Source organism: Jaculus jaculus, chromosome 1 (assembly GCF_020740685.1).
Source record: "Jaculus jaculus isolate mJacJac1 chromosome 1, mJacJac1.mat.Y.cur, whole genome shotgun sequence".
Taxonomy (NCBI): domain Eukaryota; kingdom Metazoa; phylum Chordata; class Mammalia; order Rodentia; family Dipodidae; genus Jaculus; species Jaculus jaculus.
In genome coordinates, this window is record NC_059102.1 from 209,232,808 (window position 1) to 209,252,960 (window position 20,153).

At 41.5% G+C, this 20,153-nt stretch overlaps 1 protein-coding gene across 2 annotated transcripts in view; it reads right to left on the reverse strand.

Annotated features, from left to right (window-relative positions):
* Window positions 1–19,913, reverse strand: part of Mtus1 (microtubule associated scaffold protein 1) — a 177,519-nt gene extending 157,606 nt beyond the window's left edge. For both annotated transcript variants that reach the window (XM_045132017.1, XM_045132009.1), the window contains exon 1: window positions 19,847–19,913. The gene's annotated coding sequence lies outside the window, so the exon portion shown is untranslated. The remainder of the gene's footprint in view (window positions 1–19,846) is intronic.
* Between the last annotated feature and the right edge of the window lie 240 nt (window positions 19,914–20,153).

Consider the following 20,153-nt stretch of genomic DNA (forward strand, 5'->3'; position numbering starts at 1 on the left):
AGTGGTCTCCATGGAGCTGCCTGCAGTTCATTCAAGAAAACAAAGTACAAAGAGCTAACTACAACCCCCCCCCAAAAAAAAATAGAGTTGTCTCTGGACACAGGAGACCTAAGAAAATGTAGGGAGCATGTATTAGTGTAGCACCTTGAAGATGAAAAAACATGAGCTGAGGGTAAGGAACAGACAAGTGTGTGCTTCTCAGTCTCTGGGATTTCATGGCATAGCAAGGCTTTCCCTCCCAAACTCAGGAGTGACCACACGGGAACACTAGCTTTTAAGTTCACTTTTGAAGGTGCATCAGACAAAACTTGTCACTACTATCATTTTATAGGGAACTTACTAGCACAAAAACAGAGTTCATAATTGCAGAATAAAGATGTCCCTTTATTTTGAGTTATATATTTTGTTTTGTGTTCTTTTGCTTTTGAGGTAGGGTCTCACTCTAGCCCAGGCTGACCTAAAACTCACTCTGTGGTCCCAGGCTGGCCTTGAACTCACAGTGATCCTCCTGCCTCACACTCCCAAGTGCTGGGATAAAGGTGTGTACCACCATGCCTAGCAAGGGGTTATGTAATTTTTGACTTATGAAAAACTTAGCATGCTGTTTGCTCAACTCTGCTGGTAGTTGCTTTGCCACCAAACACCCCTAATTCACAGATGTGCATTAGGAACCTACTGAGCGATGGTAAAAAAAAAAAAAGCTGCAATTGAGGCGACTTCCCACCCATAAAGACACAGATGCCCAGGGAAGACATGGCCAAGGACTAATGGTGTACAGCATAGGGCCAAGGGCCCTTGGACGAAGGGTCAGGCATGCTGACCCATTAGTGGAAACTTCCACAGATACATTTACAAGCATGCTTGAGTCCTGAGGGATGCAAGTTGGGAGGCAGTACCTAGACCAGACCACCCTGACCACAGCTATAATACTGCCAGCTTCCTCCAGGACCAGTACCAACATCAGTCTTTCCATGACAAGAACAGCCCACACAGCAAGTTTGAATTGACAAAGCAAATGCCAATGTCACTATGAGATTGACTGTTTTAAGCCAAGAAACCATGTTATCTTGTGGTTTTGTTACATGTACTCTATAAGAGGGACAAACTGAAGGCCTGTGTACTACTTGAGCTACAAAGAAATAAAATCCCATTTCTGGGTAAGAATTTGTATTCAGCCTGATTTTGTAGTTGTGGGAACTAGAAAAGTAGAACCCTTGCTAACACTGTCAAGGAGTTGGAACTAGAAAAATAGAATCCTTGCTAACACTGTCAAGGAGTTGGAACTAGAAAAATAGAACCCTTGCTAACACTGTCAAGGAGTTGGAACTAGAAAAATAGAACCCTTGCTAACACTGTCAAGGAGTTGGGCTTCTAGGTCTCATCCTAAGAATCAGTGTAGCTGGGCTGGAGAGATGGCTTAGCGGTTAAGTGCTTGCCTGTGAAGCCTAAGGACCCCAGTTCAAGGCTCGGTTCCCCAGGTCCCACGTTAGCCAGATGCACAAGGGGGCGAACGCGTCTGGAGTTCGTTTGCAGAGGCTGGAAGCCCTGGCGCGCCCATTCTCTCTCTCTGCCTCTATCTGTCTTTCTCTCTGTGTCTGTCGCTCTCAAATAAATAAATAATTAATTAAAAAAAAAAAAGAATCAGTGTAGCTTAATCACCTACATTTAAAACCACTGAGAAAACAACTTGTTTTGGGGAATCCAGGTGGCATGCTCAGGGCAAACCCAGAGCACATCACCACCAATTTTTGGATCCCTTAGGAAAGCACCCACCTCAAACACATACTGTTTTGTATCAAGGATATGCTTTTTAGAAAGAATAAAAATAGACTTATAAAAGTATTGTTTCCCAACATAACTGACAAATATTGTGGTGTGAGACTGACCTAATAGCTGAAAAATGATCTGAAGCTTTTAAAAGTCAGGACATGGTAGAGAAAGTGCTTCATAAAAGGTGTGCAGAACATCAAGAGACTGATGGACAGGACCCCTTTCTCTGGCACATCGTCAACCCACACACCTGACCAGTCAGCAGTGAGAAGCTGGGAAAGGGTATAAACAGTTGCCTCTTCCACAGAAGGACAACATGCTCTGCCAGGTCCACAAAGCATTCCCATGCCACACCATCAGCCCAGGGCAGCCAAATCCCATGATGGCTACCTTCCCCACCCCATCTGCCCTTTCAGAGATGTTAAACCAGAAGCCCAGAATTAATAAATCACAGCACTGGACATTAGACACAGTTCAAATGTGTAAAATGTTTATTTTTTAGACAGTCTTGCTGTTGCTCAGACTGGTCTTGCACTTCTGGTCTCAAACCATTCCCCTGCCTCAGCCTTCTGCATAGCTAGACATTAAGTGTGTAGCACAGCACTCACTCCAAACATGTAATGATCGCTTCCACCTCCTCTTACAAGAACCAAATTACCTCTTTCCATTGGCTTTCTCTACATACACAGCTACAGATGCCAAAGTTACCTGGGCAGGAAGAATAGCAGTTCCTCACTAAGCTCTAAACTAGCTCCATACCCGATATGTTAAGAAGCCAAAAGTAATGTTGGGCTCATTTTCTTTATTTACAAAAACTGATATAACATCATCATTCTATCTCATAGGGTTGTTTGAAATGAAATGAATTTTAAATGAGTTAAATGAAATATTTGGAGACTTTCTTACTCCCATACAATCATAAGATGCTATTGCCACAAATTTTAAAAAATATTGTATTTATTATTAAGCAGAGACAGAGCGAATGGGTGCACTAGGGCCTCTAGCTGTTGCATAGGGACTCCAGATGTATGAGCCACTTTGTACATCTGGATTTACAGAGGTACTGGGGAATTGAACCTGGGTCTTTTGGCTTGCTGGCAAGTGCCTTAAATGCTAAGCCATCTCTCCAGCCCCTATTGCTATAACTTTTCCCCATATATTTTATTTATTTATTTAGAGAGAGAGAGAGAAAGAATGGGTATGCAGGGCCTCCAGCCACTGCAAATGAACTGCAGATGCATGCGCCCCCTTGTGCATCTGGCTTATGTGGTACGTGGGGAACTGAACCAGGGTCCTTTGGCTTTGCAGGCAAATGCCTTATCCACTGAGCCATCTTCTCCAGCCCTCCTATTGCTATAATTTTTAAAACCTTGCATGACATACATTATTATTGTCCTGACTTTACTGATAACCAAAACTCAGTGACTTGTTCATCTCACCAAGTGACCATTCTGTAATGAGGTGCTCAGGGCCCAGGAAAGTGCTTGAATACCAAACCCTAGGTTTCTAATTTTAATCAAAGAATTGAATTAAAAGACAGAAGTATAATTATTAAATTATCATATTTATTGAGGGAAGTGCAATACCAAGGAAAGGTACCCATAATGGCTAGAAATCCCATGTGGAGGCCCTGGAAAAACTGTGGGAAGAAAAAAGTTCAAGGAGCTACTGCCATGTGGGGAGCTGGAGGGGATAAAGAACCCATGAGAGAGTAAGGGCTGGGGGACCAACCCTTGACTTAGCCCTGCTGAGGGAAAACTCACCCACATCTGGAAGTTCACAAGTGTTCAGCGAGCCTCCTTCCCCTTGTAAAGGTGTTTATAACCTTATATTGGTGGGCTGTCTTCTGGCTCAGGTAAACCAGAGAGACAGCTGTTTGATTAGGGCTAGAGGCTCTCTCAGGAAGAGACTAGCCCTGACACCAAGTTCTGAGGCTGAACTTGACCAATAACAATATTTAATTAAATGCTATGGAAAGACCTCCCTCCTAGAAGAGGTCCTGGTTGTTTGTGAAAAAACAGGTCTAGGGAACTAGGCAAGAGATAAGAAGTCAGATCATCTTTGATTTCTAGCAAGTGCAGACTTTCTGCCTTTTTTAGTTTCAAGGGTCTAATCGCCCTAACTGTACCCCTCTCAATTCCAGGTCAAGGGGCATGTTCTAAGTCCTGATTTATATGTTATTTGCACATACATATATCAAAAATCATAATTGCACACTTACACTGGGCCATTTTGTGGTATTTAAGAGAAACAAGGTATTGCTATTAGTCCAAACTGACCTTGAACTTGGTCTCCTTCTACTTCAGCCTCCAGGATACTAGGACTACAGGTGTCTATCACCACCCAGCCATACAGTACTTAATTTTATCTTTTCCTTTTTGAAATCCTGTGGCAAATAAACAGCAACATATATTTGGGAACATACCCATCCTTATATGCTGGAACCAACAGATTGTGTTTTCTTAGTTCTTATTCTGTAATCTGCTTTCCAACCAATCCTTCCTACCTAATTGACACACTTAAGGACTGATTATACCTGAACTGCCTTCAAAATAGATGCTTTGGAAGATAAAACACTGAAGAAAGCCTGAGCAACTGCATTCAGATCCCCAGAATCCACATCAAAGCTGGACAGTAGGTGTCTGTGATCCCAGCACATCTACAGCAAGAAGAGAGGCAGAGGGCTGGAGATATGGCTTAGTGGTTAAGGTGTTTGCCTGCAAAGCCTAAGGACCCAGGTTCAACTGCCCAGTACCTATATAAGCCAGATGCACAAGGGAGCACATGCAGTTTGTTTGCAGTGGTTAGAGGCCCTGGCACACCCATTCCCCATCTCTCTGCCTCTCCTTTCCCTCCCCCTGTCAAAATAAATAACTACCTAAATAAAAATTAACAAAAAAGGAGGTAATGACAGGAGAACCTCCCAGAAGCTTATGAGCCAGCTCACCTAGCAAGTGGATGAGAGATATTACCCAAACAAGGTGGAAGGCAAGGATAGACACCTTATTCTCTGATTCCATACACACATGCCATGATACCTACTCACCTGCAGAAACACACACATACCACAAAAGAAGAAAGAAAAAGAAAAAAGCCAACAGACTTCTAAGTCAGCATTCCTTCAACAGTTTATTGAACAGAGAAATATAAACATTCCAGATAGACAGATTTTTTAAATTTAAATTTAAATTTTTAAAATCAAGTTCTTACTCCTTTGGCTATTACATTATATTGCAGATAATCTGCACTAATCTTATCAAAACAGACATTTTCTTATGAAAACCAGTAGATGTCTGTGAGTTGAAACCAGCCCAGTCTGAAACTACATGGAGCTAATACAGAAAGGACTGTGCTTATGAAAGCACATAACTAAAACTAATCCATTTGTACCCAGTGCTTGTCAAGTGTGGTCATGGGTATGCACTAAGGCTAAGGAAATTACTTGGTATGAAAAATCATATACTCTTGTAGCTATACTCATTAAAATAATTACCTTAAAGGTAGCACAGGTTATTTGAGGATAATGGAGATAGACTAGGTGAGTAGGGCTTAGAGCTCAAATAAAAGCTTTTCTGGGGAGTGTTAAGTGACTATGCACAGCTCCATGTACAGAACCTTCAGGCAGTTGTCACATCTTCAAAAATCCACTTGGCCAAAAGGAAACAATTTTCCATCTGAAGCATGCCAAGACCAACAGAAAAAAATGTCGTTATGTGTGCAGTAATTACGCAAGTTGGCACTTCACCTTGTACCTCCCAACCTTTATTAAACATCAACTTCCTGCACCCTTTACTTGAAAATGATTGCATATGTCAAGCTTTTCACTGACCAGTAAAAGGTCTTAAGCAGAAGGGCAATGTAGGAACACATCTAACTCATAGTGCATCCAAAGCCAGCCTCCATAAAGGGCCTGCTTTTAAAGTCCAAACACTGCACATTCCTTAGAGGGCACTTGGGAAAGAAAAGAGACCTGCCCATCTCTGTGGCTAGAAGTCATGACCGAGTAGCTAGTGTACCTGAGGTTTATGGCTTCCAGTTCCAATTGACATAGGGCCTCCTACTTAAATTTTCATCTAGAATTACCCCCTTATATCCCACTACTTGTCTCTCTCTGCATAGCTTATAATAAGGAGACAGGATTCAAGAGTTTGATAGAAAAAAAAATCTGAGAAAAGCAAGTGCTAATGTTTACTAAATGTACAAGACTTTGGACTGCCACTCTGTAAAATGAGGAACTAGTTGACTCAAAGTGATTATTCTCTTCTGGATCCTATTAGCTTTTTTTTTTTAAGCAATCTGAATACTACAAATGTTATTGAAATGGAATATACTGGGCTGAGGAGATGGCTCAGAGAGTAAAAGCACTTGCTACTTAAGTGTGAGGATGAGTTCAATCCCCAGCACCCAAATGAAAAAACCAGACCCTTGTAAGACAAGTGCTGAGGGGGGAGTGGGACAGAGACAGGAGGATATCACTGGGGCTTACTGGTCAGCCAGTCCAACCAAAGACAAAACTAACAACAATAAAAACAACAATGTGAAATCCAGGTTCAGTGAGGAACCCTGTCTCACAGAAATAGGAACAAGAACAATAGACGATGACATCCTTCTCTGGCCTTCACACACATGCACACAGGGCATGGGCACCTTCACATACAGACACATATACCACACATACTACACACATGAAATGAAACAGATCACCAAGTGTGGCAGTGCCTGCCAATAATCTCAACACTTGGGAGGCTGAGAGAAGAGCATCATGAGTTCCAGGCAAACCTGGGCTACACAGTAAGACTATTTCACAGAAAAGGAAGGAGTGGTTAAAAATGGAATATATCCTACTGATCTATAACTGTCAGTTTCCCATTTGTGCTACTAATCTAAATGGCTGGGGTTAGAAAATGTAAAAGTAACCAAATATAATTCTAAGCTATGCCATCTGAACTTCTACATATCAAAATTTAAAAAAAAAATACTGCATAACTTTGATATTACTTCAGCACCAATAGGTACAAGGCTCTAGCAATAGTAGCTTATTACTTGGTTGGAATTAAAATTAGTCAAATGAAGAGTCTTGTATTAGGTGTACAGATTAGATGGATAGAAGTCCTGGATTCTGATCCTAGTTATTTAACTTACCATAAGACAAAACGTTTATTTAAATAGTTCTGTTTCCAGAGTTCCTTTTCTATACAGCAGAACTTAGATTGAAGAAATGGTTCAGAGAAATGGTTAAGGAGCTTGTCTACAAAACCCTAACCACCCTAATGAGATTCCTCAATACCCACATAAGCCAGATGCACAAAGTAGCACATGCATCTGGAGTTCGTTTGCAGTGGATAGAGGCCTGGCATGCCCATTCTCTGTTTCTTTCCCTCCCTCCCTCTCCTCTCTCTGTTTGCAAATAAGTAAAAATATTAGCAAAATAAACAGAGCTCTTGAGACCTGCTCTGCCCACCTCATGGGACTTATCTGATGTGCTAAGCAATTAAAATGTACTTAATGTGTTTTATTTACAGGGTACTTTCCATAAATGTATGGAAATATTTCATTTTGCTTAAAAGAGGGAAGTTCAGAATCACTTTAGTGTATGAATGCATAAATGGCAGCATTTACAATTGAAATTATTTAGTATGAATGTTTTGGACAATGGTAAAGATTAACAACTAGAAGGTGGTCCTTAGTACTGTAAAGTACTTTAAAGGTATATTGAGAGTTCACAGTGAGATCTCAACTCTGTGTTTAGAATGTGCTGTTAGCAACCCAGGAGCATCATTTGCAGACTGCAGTAAAGAAGAAAGCATCTACTTTGATTGTAAAAGATACACAAAATACCAGCCACTCACTAAGTTCAACACTTTAAGAAAACCAAGGAGAAACAAAACTAGAGTCCACGAATAAATAACATCAAGCATCCCTGTGCAAACCAGTTATATTTTTTAAAGAGGAAAAGTATCAGGCTGTTGTTCCTATAGAGTTTAATTCCTATGAGAGCCCTCACAGATACAAGCAAGGCTGAGCCATGGCAATTACATGAAAATCTACCTCTGAATAAGGAGAGATTTAAAACAAGAAATGAATGAAGGTATTGGCACCTGCTGGTCATCTATATGCCTGGCACTGGGGTAGCCTAACTCAACAGACAGGTACTATCTCTAAGGTACTGTCAGGCAACCAGCATGTAGTAGCAATGAGGTAACTTACTCAAACCACACCATTAATAGAAAATCACAGACATGGAGCTGGAGAGATATCTTAGTGATAAATGTGCTTGCCTGCAAAGCCAAAGGACCCAGGTTCGATTCCCCAGGACCCACATATGCCAGATGCATAAAGTGTTGACTGTGTCTGGAGTTAGTTTTTGGCAGCTGAAGGCCCTAGTGTACCTATACTTCACTCCCTCCTCTCTCTCTAATAAATAAAATAAAATGTTTAAAAAAACCTCACAGACATGAAGCCAACTTGGTCTGGTCAGTGAGTGCATTCCCAATTACATGCCTGTCTCAAGTGTTCTACCTTTTCTAATTCTTTAATAAAATATGTTTCCCATAACTGATGTCAAGATGAGAAAAATCTAGCTATATGGTGAATTACCTATTTTATTATTACAAATTCAATTTTATAAATTGTGTTTGAAAATTTCAGGATTAACGACACCTAAAATTCCATATGTCAATAAGAAAATAAAACTACATTTAAAAAAAGTAAAATGAGAGAAGAAAAGTAATAATACTAGAAGGTGACAAAGAAAATCATTCAAGATCAAAAAGATTTGTGGAGTGGTGTTGCAAACCTCTAAGCTGAGTACTTGAGAGGTTAGGAGTTCAAGGTCAAATTTGTCCACATTGGGAGCTTGAGGCTAACCTGGGCTACATGAGACCCTGTGAAATAAGAAGGCAGGAAAAGAGGGAAGAAAGGAATAGACTTAAACTATAAACAAAAAAATAACTTTCTCTCAGTAATGTACCTACAAGGTTATGTTTTAAATATTTAGCTTAATAAACTCTAACCAGCATTTCTAGTAGTCATCACATCTTCAATACAAAATGGTTAGAATTTTTCATAAAAAGATAAATGCACAATTTTTCCAACTTCTTTTCCCTTTTCATTGGAATGAAGAGTTAGTAAATACTACTGCATAGTTATGTTACTATTTTCATAGAGCCATACCAGAAAGTGTGCTAGAAATATTTTCTAAACATGAAACAGAACACTCACAACTACTAGAGATCATTAAATCCAGTTCAATCACATTTCAGACATGCAGAATCAAACACACATCTTATTAAATGTAACAAGAAAGAGCATTCTTAGACTGAAAGTCATCTCAACTCCTTCTTCTATAAGTAGTACATAGTTCTCTAAAGAGAAACCAGCCCCCAAGTATCCCTGCAAAAGAAGTTGCCACCTTCTGACTGTCTGCACAAATGGAGAACATAACAAGTCATCATGGTGGGATTAATGTGTAAGTATCTGCACATGGCTGTGCCAGGTGTGCTGAGAATGGCTCTGCACAGCTGAGCAGGAAATCAGGAGGAATGGGATCCTCAGTCCCTTCCAGCTCCATTGTTTTGCCCCTCATGCATTCTTTTCTGGAAGGGCATGAAACAGGCAGAGATCTCTCCAGGTGCTGAGTGTGTAACACTGGATGAGGAGTGTAGGCTAGAAGAGAAGTCAACTAGGAAAGTGGAGAAATGAAGCATGGAAATTAACTTCTGACTTAAAACCTTCTAGTATCCACAACTGAAAATCAAAATTTCAAATTCCTATGCCATCTAGACAATGTATTCCAGGCTATATTTGTCACAAAAACACAAATGTGTCAGCATCATAAGGTTCAAGTGCTGTTGTCAAAAAGCTTACAAAACTGTGGGCTGGAGAGATGGCTTAGCAGTTAAGGCACTTGCCTGCGAAGCCTAAGGACCCATGTTCGACTCTCCCACATAAGCCAGGTACACAAGGTGACACAGTGCACAAGGTTGCACATGTGTACAAGGTGGTGCCCGTGTCTGGAGTTTGACTGCAGTGGCTCGAAGACCTGGCATGCCAATTCTCTCTTTCAAAATAAAAAAAAGGAAAGAAAGCAAGCTTACAAAATAAAAGATAATTGCAGAACACTATTCAAAGAAATTAAGCAAAGCTGGATGAGGACTTTGTTTTGAGGGATGTGTACTGGGAATTGATCTCCTGACTAGTGGGCAAGTGTTCTATCTCTGAGCCACTTCCCTAGCCCGCCTGTCACTTTTTATTTTAACGTCAGTGGCCTTGTCCTAACTCTATAATCCAGGCTGGCCTTGAACTTGCTATCCTCTTGCCTCAGCCTCCCCAGTAATTGGAATAACATGTCTGGGTCAGCAAGCTTTCTTCAAATAACAAATCTTAGGGGCTGGAGAGATGGCTCAGTGATTAAAGGCATTTGTTTACAGAGCATGCCAGCCCAGGTTCAATTCTCCAGTCCAAATGCAACCCTTCCAAAGCCAGATGCACAAAGTACTGCATGTGTCTGGAGTTCCTTTGCAGGGGCAGGAGGCCCTGCCATGCCTATTCTCTCTCTTCTCTCGTTTATAAATAGATAGATAACAAATCTCTTCTCAAAATTTGGTCAAGATAGCAGGCAGAACTTCCAACAATGTGGGGGTAATATTTCTAGCAACACATATATATGCTGTGAGGTCAGAGACCATGTTCTTTCCTTATCTCTGCCCCTCCACTTAACAGTGTTTTGGCCCCTGGAAAAGCTTGACATGAGGCTTGGAACTGATGAAAACCAAGTAGAATACCCTAATATAACCTTACCTCTATGTGTATTATGGCTTGGTGCTATCATGGAGTCAGGACTAAGGATCTAATAAAATACAAGTGATTTTCTTTTCCTGGTAACCAGGGTACGGTAAGACTTGGCCCAGCCTAACCCATTTCTCATTCTTCCAATCCTTCTTACTCTATCATATAAGCAAGGAGAACTTCTGCAATCTTCACTTCAACTCGAGTTTATTGGGTGAATAGTGACGGGCAAATACAATTCAATTCTATAACGTGCCTAAGAATGAGATAATTACAGCATAACAGTTTACTGTATAATGAAAAAAATAAGACTTTTGCAACAGAAGTCAAATGAATCAGTATTACAGTAAACATAACTCATCCAACTTGACACAGAGGTGACAGAGGGCTGTTGAAGGGTGTCTCTGAGATTCCTTACATTTATATTGGCTTCTATTTTTACTCCACAAAACTAGCCAAGGGAGCTATGTTCTAAAAAGATTTCAACTTGATATCACTACTCATTAACAATTATCTCAAAATCTACAAGACAAACATACAAGAAAATTAATTTCTCATGTGACAATGAATATTGCTAAACATCTCACATGAACTGCTTATCTGAAATAAGGTGAAAAACTATTGATTTTTTCCTCCAGGATTGGTATATGTGTAAATAACACCTGTGTTAAATATTACCAAGTTCTCAGTGTACAAAAGGTATAAAAGATTAGCTGCTAACCCAATAGTCAAGACTTAACACTGTCATAAATATTTTTAAACTCTATATTTACACAAGAATATATTTTTAAACCTTTTCATCCTATTGTTCTGAGAAGTAAAGGTATTTTCCAGACAGCTTTCTTTCTTAGGGACAATTTAGGACAAGGCATTTCCTGAAATGTTTATTTTTTAAAATTGCATGTGTGTGCATACACATTAGTGCATGCTCATATAAGCATGGATGTGTTTTCCATGGCACATGTGTGAAAATCCATCTTGCTTGAGGCTGGGTGTCTTTTGCATTCCTACGCTACTGCTTTGGCTGAGCTTACCATGAGATTTCTGGAAAATTCTGTCTTTACCTTCTCACTGACAGCATGCTGGCATTACAAAAGCCCATTACGGTTTCCAGTTTTATATGTTGGGTCTGGGCATTGAACTCCAAGTACTCAGGCTTAGTGGCATTGTATACAATAAACTATCTCCCTAACTCCTCTTTAAATATTTTAATTTAATTGCCTAACCTTCAATTTTTTTTTATTTATTTATTTGAGAGCGACGGACACAGAGAGAAAGACAGATAGAGGGAGAGAGAGAGAGAATGGGTGCGCCAGGGCTTCCAGCCTCTGCAAACGAACTCCAGACGTGTGCGCCCCCTTGTGCATCTGGCTAATGTGGGACCTGGGGAACCGAGCCTCGAACCGGGGTCCTTAGGCTTCACAGGCTAGCACTTAACCACTAAGCCATCTCTCCAGCCCTATTTTTATTTTATTTTTTAGAAAGAGCAAGAGAGAGACAGAGAAAGAATTGCTGTGCCAGGGCCACAGCCTCTGCAATCGAACTTGACATTTGCGCCACCTAATAGGCATGTGTGTCCTTGCACTTGCCTCACCTTTGTGTGTCTGGCTTATGTGGGATCTGGAAAGTGTAACATGGATTCTTAGACTTTGCAGTCAAATGCCTTAAATGCTAAGTCATCTCTCCAGCCTCTGACCTTCAATTTAAATATTTTCTAGCCTGCTGCATCAAGCTTAAAATGCAAGTTGTGGGCTGGAGAGATGGCTTAGTGGTTAAGCGCTTGCCTGTGAAGCCTAAGGACCCTGGTTCAAGGCTCAATTCTCCAGGACCCACGTTAGCCAGATGCACAAGGGGGCACACGTGTCTGGAGTTCCTTTGCAGTGGCTGGAAGCCCTGGTGTGCCCATTCTCTCTCTCTCTCTCTCTCTCTCTCTCTCTCTCTCTCTCTCTCTCTGTCTCTCTCTCTCTCTATCTGCCTCTTTCTCTCTCTGTCAATCTCAAATAAATAAATAAAAATGAAAAAAAATGCGATTTGTTTACAGTTATTTAAGGTAATGTAATAGTCTAGACATCTTACCTGAAAACAGATGTATTCCTAGGTTATACTTCTCTCTTCCTCTCTGGCTGTGGAAAGCTTACCAACCTGCCCTCCCACTCAGCCCAACCTTGGCAATGTGAATGTGCAATTTCAGGCACATTACATACCCAGAAGTGATTTCCCTCACTATATTTCCCCCATCCCAGTTAGAGAAACTTGAGACCTACCTTCATTTTCTTTCACAACTCAAAAATCCAGTCAAATCTACTATAAGAGCAAGCCTATTTTCTTAGGAGAAATTAAGTTGACTTTAAAACTTCCTTGACTTAGTTTTTCAACTTCAAAATGAAGTAAAGCTTCTAAGTTACAAAGAAGACAGGATGTGTACTTTTTCTTTTATTAATGTAACATGTACATATTGACACCAGTACTGAGCAGGGAAGAGAGAGAAAAAGCACCTGGGCTCCCTGGTCTGGCTGTTTAACCAAAAACAGGGAGCTCAGATTCAGTGAGAGGCTTTATGTCAGAGAAATACAGTGGAAGAGCAACAGAGGAGGGCATCCAACATCTTCCTCTAGCCTTCACATGCACGCTCACAGTGTGCATGCATCTGAAGTGCACATGCACACATACACACAATCATACATGCTACAAAAATAAAAAACAAAGATGTATATGTTCATATATACCTCTGAAGCATTAGAAAGTTCTTAAATAGAGTACCTCAAGGTTGCACCTTATTTACCATGAGTTAAGCAAATCTTTTTTCCTTTATTGTGTAATACTTAGACATCAAGGCAGCCACAAAATTCAAATTTTGTGTATCATGGCATAAGAAAATGAAGTTTTACTGTATTTTTCTACAAAGCAAAGATCAACTTCCAAAGTTATCATTGCCAAAATGAAAAAAGAAATCTTAGCCAGGTGTGGTGGCGCACACCTTTAATCCCAGCACTCGGGAGGCGGAGGTAGGAGGATCACTGTGAGTTCGAGGCCAACCTGAGATTACATAGTGAATTCCAGGTCAGCCTGAACTAGAGTAAGACCCTACCTTGAAAAACCAAAAAAAAAAAAAAAAGAAAGAAATCTTGTCTCCACGTTGGGCCAAGTGAGTAAGGAAAAGTCAAACACCATGTGGCTACAGAAAACTGCCCATGTGAAAAGGGGGTAGCTGAGGTCATTTAGAAAGCAACTATCTTCAGGGAAATCTTTTCTACAATTTAGTTTAGAAATAACTGTTTAGAAGAAGAAATAGTCAAATTCCTAGTTCTACTGGGCCATGTTAAGGCAAAGATAGAGATCTCTTGCCAAAGCAGGGCTGTTCAGAAGCAGCAATCAGGTTAGCCAAGGTCATACCATCCCTCCTGGTCCCTCTTTTCTTCATGGTAGGACATGAATCCTTGGTCATTAGCACTTCCTTGGGCAGCCACACTCACCACTGCCCAGGTTCCTGCTAGCTGAGTGTTCCTCCTCTCCTAGGCCCACCTACCTCCAGAGAAAGTGTGGAAGCATCTTTAACATATGCTCTGAGCAACAGCTTCTCCTTCTGGGCTCAGACATAGCCCAGAGGCTTACCCCTGGATGGAGTAAAAAAAGAGACTTGGACTTTAGGAAGAACACACACCTCTCAAGGGTACCTTATCTACAGGGTGCACTGAAGCTTCCACAGCAGAAACAGCTCCGATTTGAGAAATCAGGAAGGCTTTTTGTCCCTTCCAAACAAATATCTTTCTATGACTAGTGGTAGATATTAATTTGGGAAAAATCTTTAACTATATACAGATTTGGACAAGTGAATCAACAATTCAGTATAAAACAATGAATACACAAAGACAACACTCATAAGACATGTTACTACAAATGGACTCCTGGACAGATTGGTCTGCATTACTCCAGAGCGGCTTTCTGGGGGTTGGCCACTGCTACATTTTTTTGACGTTTTATGTGCTACGTTAACAAATAGATAATTCGATAAGTACAGAGTTTTAACTGCAGTAATAAATTCTCTTCAACAGAAGACAAGTCAAAACATAAATACTTGCTAATCATCAGAAAATCTGTAGCCACTTAAGCTGTCACAGAGAAATCCAACATGACTCAGAAGCCAAATCTTAAAGACTTGCCCATTTAGCCTTTTAAAGTTCATTCAGAATAAATCCATTCTGTGCAATTCTGTTAGACTTTTGTGGAGGATAGGGATTGAGGCAAAGTCTCACTCTAGCCCAGATGGACCTAGAATTCACTCTGTAGCTCAGGCTGGCTTCAACTCAGTGATCCTCCTATCTCAACCTCCTGAATACTGGGATTAAAGATGTGAGCCACCACACCTGACCCAACCGTTTTCTTTTTCTTATTTTTCCTTTTTCTTTTTTGGACACAGGACCTTGTGTAGCCCAGGCGGGCCTCAAACTCATTACCTAACTATGTAGCTGATCCTTGCCTTGAACTCCAAATAAATCATCCTGCTCCTATCTCCAAGACACTGAAATTACAGGCATGCACCATCAAGACCTTCAACTAAACACACATGACAAACTGATACATACTAACATTGAAAGAAAATTTGATGAACTAATGGTAAGAACATGTCTCTTTCCATTCCAACTGCTTTTACAAATACTTCATTTTGGGTCACTCAGGCTTCTTGCAATCACAAAGTCACCTCTTTGGATACCATAAAAATTCCATCTGCAAACATGACCCAATTTTGAATCCCAGGTTCCAATGATGATGCAGAACACCAGATACCTCCACCATCACATTCACAGGCATAATGGACTATACAGCCAAACTGATCAGAACAGCCAGCAAGTTGAAAGGGTTTCCCGGAATACCAGGAAGCATCGTTCTAAGTTGATTCTTATCTCCACAGGCAAAAATACATAGATGGTGTAATCAGGTGGGGGGCTGTGCTATGAGAAAATCCACAGGATTTACATGTTATTATTATCAGATTCTTAGCTTTAGGGTTGGCAGAAAATACGTGTGCCCAGTTTGGTGATATTCTACGAGTTTTACTATAAGTCTTACGCAATTCAATTTTTAGGGTAGTTCCAAAAAAACTCTATAAAGTATATCTCAAAATTTATGTGGGTGATCCATTATTTTAGAATTGCTCTGTGACTGGAGAGATGGCTTAGTTTAAGGTGTTTGCCTGCAAAGCTTAAGGACCCAGGTTTGGTTCCCCAGTACCCACATAAGCCAGATGCACATGGTGGTGCATGTGTCTAGAGTTCATTTTCAGTGGCTAGGGGCCCTGGCACGCTTATTCGCTCCCTCTCTCTCTCTCTCCCTCTCTCTCTCTCTCTCATGCTCATAAATAAATATTTTAAAAATAAATATATTTTTAAAAAGGTTTGCTCTGGCACCAAAGAACCTAAGTTTGGATCTCCAGCACTCATGTAAAATGTCAAGCATAGTGGCACATGTTTGTAATCCAAACCCCTGGAAAATGGAGTCAGGAAGTCAATGGCTAGTCAGTCTAGCAGAATCAGTGAGTTCCAGGTTCAGCAAGAGATCCTATCTCAAAATACAAGGTGGAACGCAAGCAATACACAAAGATTCTGGGTGTTGTCCTCTGGCATCCAGAGGCACACGAACACATGTGCACCCACATACACCTGTCCAACACACATATGTAGAGAACACACATATGCATACCACACACGTGCAAAAAAAAACCCTAAAAATGAAAAAATAATAATTTGTTAAAGTTTTTTAAATTCTGTTTTGAGAAAAGCAACAGTGACATTCAGCAACATTGGAGTATAGAACTTCTGTAAATAAATACCAGACATCTGCAATATGAATGGGTATTTACCAACAGACCATAAAATAGCTAGAAAAAACACTAATATCCCATGAGAAAAATCTAGCACTACACTGAATTAAAAATGTATAAAATGGGGCTGGAGAGATGGCTTAGAGGTTAAGCACTTGCCTGTGAAGCCTAAGGACTCCAGTTCAAGGCTTGATTCCCCACGACCCACGTTAGCCAGATGCACAAGGGGGCACACGTGCCTGCAGTGCATTTACAGTGGCTGGAGACCCTGGCAAGCCCATTCCCCCTCTCTCTCTCCCTCCCTCCCTCCCTCCCTCTCCTCTCTCTCCCTCTCTCTCTCTCTCTCTCTCTCTCTCTCTCTCTCTCTCTCTCTCTCTCTCCTTCTGTCTCAAATAAATAAGTAAACAAAAATTTTTAAATGAATAAAATGGAAAACAGATTTATTTGCTTGCAAGCAGAGAGAGACCGATAAAAGAGAGTAAGAGACAGAGAGAATAGCCACACCAGGACTTCTAGCCACTGCAAGCGAACTCCAGATGCATATACCACTTTGTGCAACCAGCTATACTTTGCTTTTTACTTTGCAGTCAAGTGCCTTAACAACTGATGAGCCATCTCTCCAGCCAAGAAAATATTTTTAATGTGTATGTTCACCATTATTCATAATCATAGAAATGGAAATGTATATCTTGAGATAGCATTGTTTATCTAGAAAGCAAGCAAGAAAAATACTGCTTTTTTTAAAGGATAATTATACACTTTAACATGAACATAGGAACACAAAAACTCAGAAGGCTGACAATCGTACTTGAACATTTTTGAAAAATAAAAGATCAATATGTATCAAAAGACCTTTGAATCACCTTGAATCATTGTTTTTCAAGGACTCTATCCTTGGAGAAAGATACCTACCAGACAAAGGGTTTTTTTTTAAGAAAAAATGACTAGTGCAATACCATGTTTAATAACAGTAGCTGCAAATAAATGAGAAGTTTCACTTAAAAACAAGGATAAAGAGGCTATAAAATGGCTTAGTGGTTAAGATGCTTGCCTGCAAAGCCAAGGACCCAGGTTTGATTCCCCAGGACCCACATGAGCCAGATACACAAGGGGGGGTGCATGCATCTGGAGTTCATTTGCAGCAGATAGAGGCCCTGGCATGTCCATTCTCCCTCTCCCTCAAATAAATGAATAAAAAATAATAAAAAAATAAGGATAAAATAAAGAAATACATCTACAAAATGTATTACATAAAAAATGTATCAGGGGCTGGAGAGCTAGCTTAGCAATTAAGGTGTCTGCAAAGCCAAAGGATCCCAGTTTGATTCTCCAGGACCCATAAGCCAGATGCACAAGGGGGAGCATGCATCTGGAGTTCATTTGCAGTGGCTAGAGGCCCTGGTGCACCCATTCATCCCCCCATCAAATAAATAAATAAACATTTTTAAATTATCATATAGCCACCAAAATAAAATTTTCAAGGGCTTAATAACATGAGAAATTTTCCATGGTACACTAAGAAAAAAAAAATAGCATGTGATATTGGTTAAATGATATTATTGTATAAATATATCAACATGTACAAAGAAAATATTAGCTATTAGCTGTGGTTATAATTTGAGTGACATGATTTTTTTTAACTCTTGTATGTTCCTAAATCTACCAATTTTTATATATGAAGTATGTATCACTTTTGAAAGAAACAGGGCTAACACACAGGACTCCTAAATGGCATGCTTCTTCGATGCTAAAGTCTAATCACTGCAATTTAGTGTCCAAGAAATGCTGTTAGAAAAAAAAAATCTGTTTGGAGCCATGGCTCAGCAGTTAATGGGGCTTGCTTGCAAAGCCTGATGGCTTGGGTTATATTCCCCAATACCCATCTAAATCCAGATGCACAAAGTGGCCCACATGTCTGGAGTTCATTTGCAATGGCAACAGATCCTGGTGGGCCCATTCTTTCTCTCTCCCTCCCTCCCTCCTTGCAATTAAAAAAATATTTTTAAAAAAGAAATTGACCCAGAATTTCATAAGCCTATTGAACACCTCAGAGGTCATCCTTGAACTGTTTGACAGTTAAAGGAACAGGCCTCTGCTAAATCCCATATTCTCCACATAACTCTAGTTTTAAAGAGAATAAGTGGGGTGGAGAGGTGGCTTAGTGGTTAAGGCACTTACCTGTGAAGCCATAGAGCCCAAGTTCTATTCCCCAGTACCTAGGTAAGGCAGATATTCAAGATGGCACATGCGTGTGGAATTCATTTTCAGTGGCTAGAGGCCCTGGTGTGCCTATTCTCTCTATATAGCAGCCCCTCTCTCTTTCAAACAATATATATATTTTTATTTTATATATTATTTTATTTCAAAAAATATATATATTTTTAAAGGAACAGGTGAGGAGGGTTGGAAGCATACCTCAGTGCTAGATTAGGTGGAAAAAGTTGATGAAAATTGTATTTAAACTATATAATTTTAATGTAATCCCACTCCTATTTTAAAGGATAAGCAAAAAGTTTTATTTTTGTATAACTTTCCTTAGGAAACAGAACATTCAAATGTGTAAAAACGTTCTGTAAAGCACCACAGAAATAGGGTGTCATCGTTTTGATTTAAGGAATCCATTCCCTGCGTCATTCCTGGAAAAAGTTTGTCTGCAGAACTGATTATGCAATTCTTTTGGGGGCCATCTCTACATAGTTGTGGTGTATTCAGACGCCCTGGTTAGGGGTGGGGGTGTCACAGGTTGGAAATGAGGCTCATCTGGGTTTTAATAACCCTCCCTCCTATGTCCTGTCTCTGAGTCCAGGCCAGCCCCTTCCACCACCCCCAGCGCTGTGATTTGATATGATGATTGAAGTCCTATCACCTGGCAGAACATGAAAGCTTTCTTCCCTCTAGTTCTGCCCAAGATTCTAGTTTTAGTCACAAACAAAAGCGCCCTGGATTTCCTTGCTTAGAATGCTGACAGCCTAACAAACAGTATTCAATAGAGTGGATGCCACTAATGCAGGCTAAATGCAAAGATTAACATTCCTACGCTTAAGTAAATTATTGTAAGTTTTACAAGTCCAGCAAGGACCGTAGCTGAAGAGGACAGAAATGTCTACGTTTCCGCTCAGCACCCTCCCGAGGGTCTCAGTGGTGCCCGCCGCGGCAAGTTTTCCAGGACCGCCTGGGGCACCGCGGCTACGCCTCCCGCAGGCTGACCCGGGCCGGGCGCTGGCGGCGCTGCGGACGAGCAGGCCTGCGGGCTCCCGTGCCCAAGGTCCCGGCAGCGGGTGCAGGAGGCCGAGTCTCCGGTAAGCCCACCGCTCGGGTCACCACCGTCAAGGTGACAGCTCCCGGGTCCGCGGCGCTCGTCCACGCGAGGCGAGACCCGCCGCTCCGACCTGGCCAGCCGGCGGTCGCCCGGGTCCGCTGCCCGCACCCCCGAGACCTCCCCCGCGCGGGACGGGCTCCCCCCGCACTCACCGCAGAGTCTCCGGAGCGCCGTGGGGCGCCCGGGGCACCGTCGGCCGCCGCTCCCACCCCGAGGCCGGCGCGCAGCGTCTGCGCTCCCTGCACCCCGGCGGGCGGGCGGGAACCCCGAGTCCGGGCGCCTCGGCCTCCCGCCCCCGGCCGTCCGAGGGAGGAGCGAGGGCGGGGAGTTGGGGAAACTTGGAGGCTGGAGGGCTGGGCGGCCCCGGCCTCACGGTGGCGGCTCTCGGGAGGGATCCTCGCCGCGGGAGACCAGCCTGGGCGGCGGGGAGAACAAGCCGCCCCAGGGCACCTGAGGCCT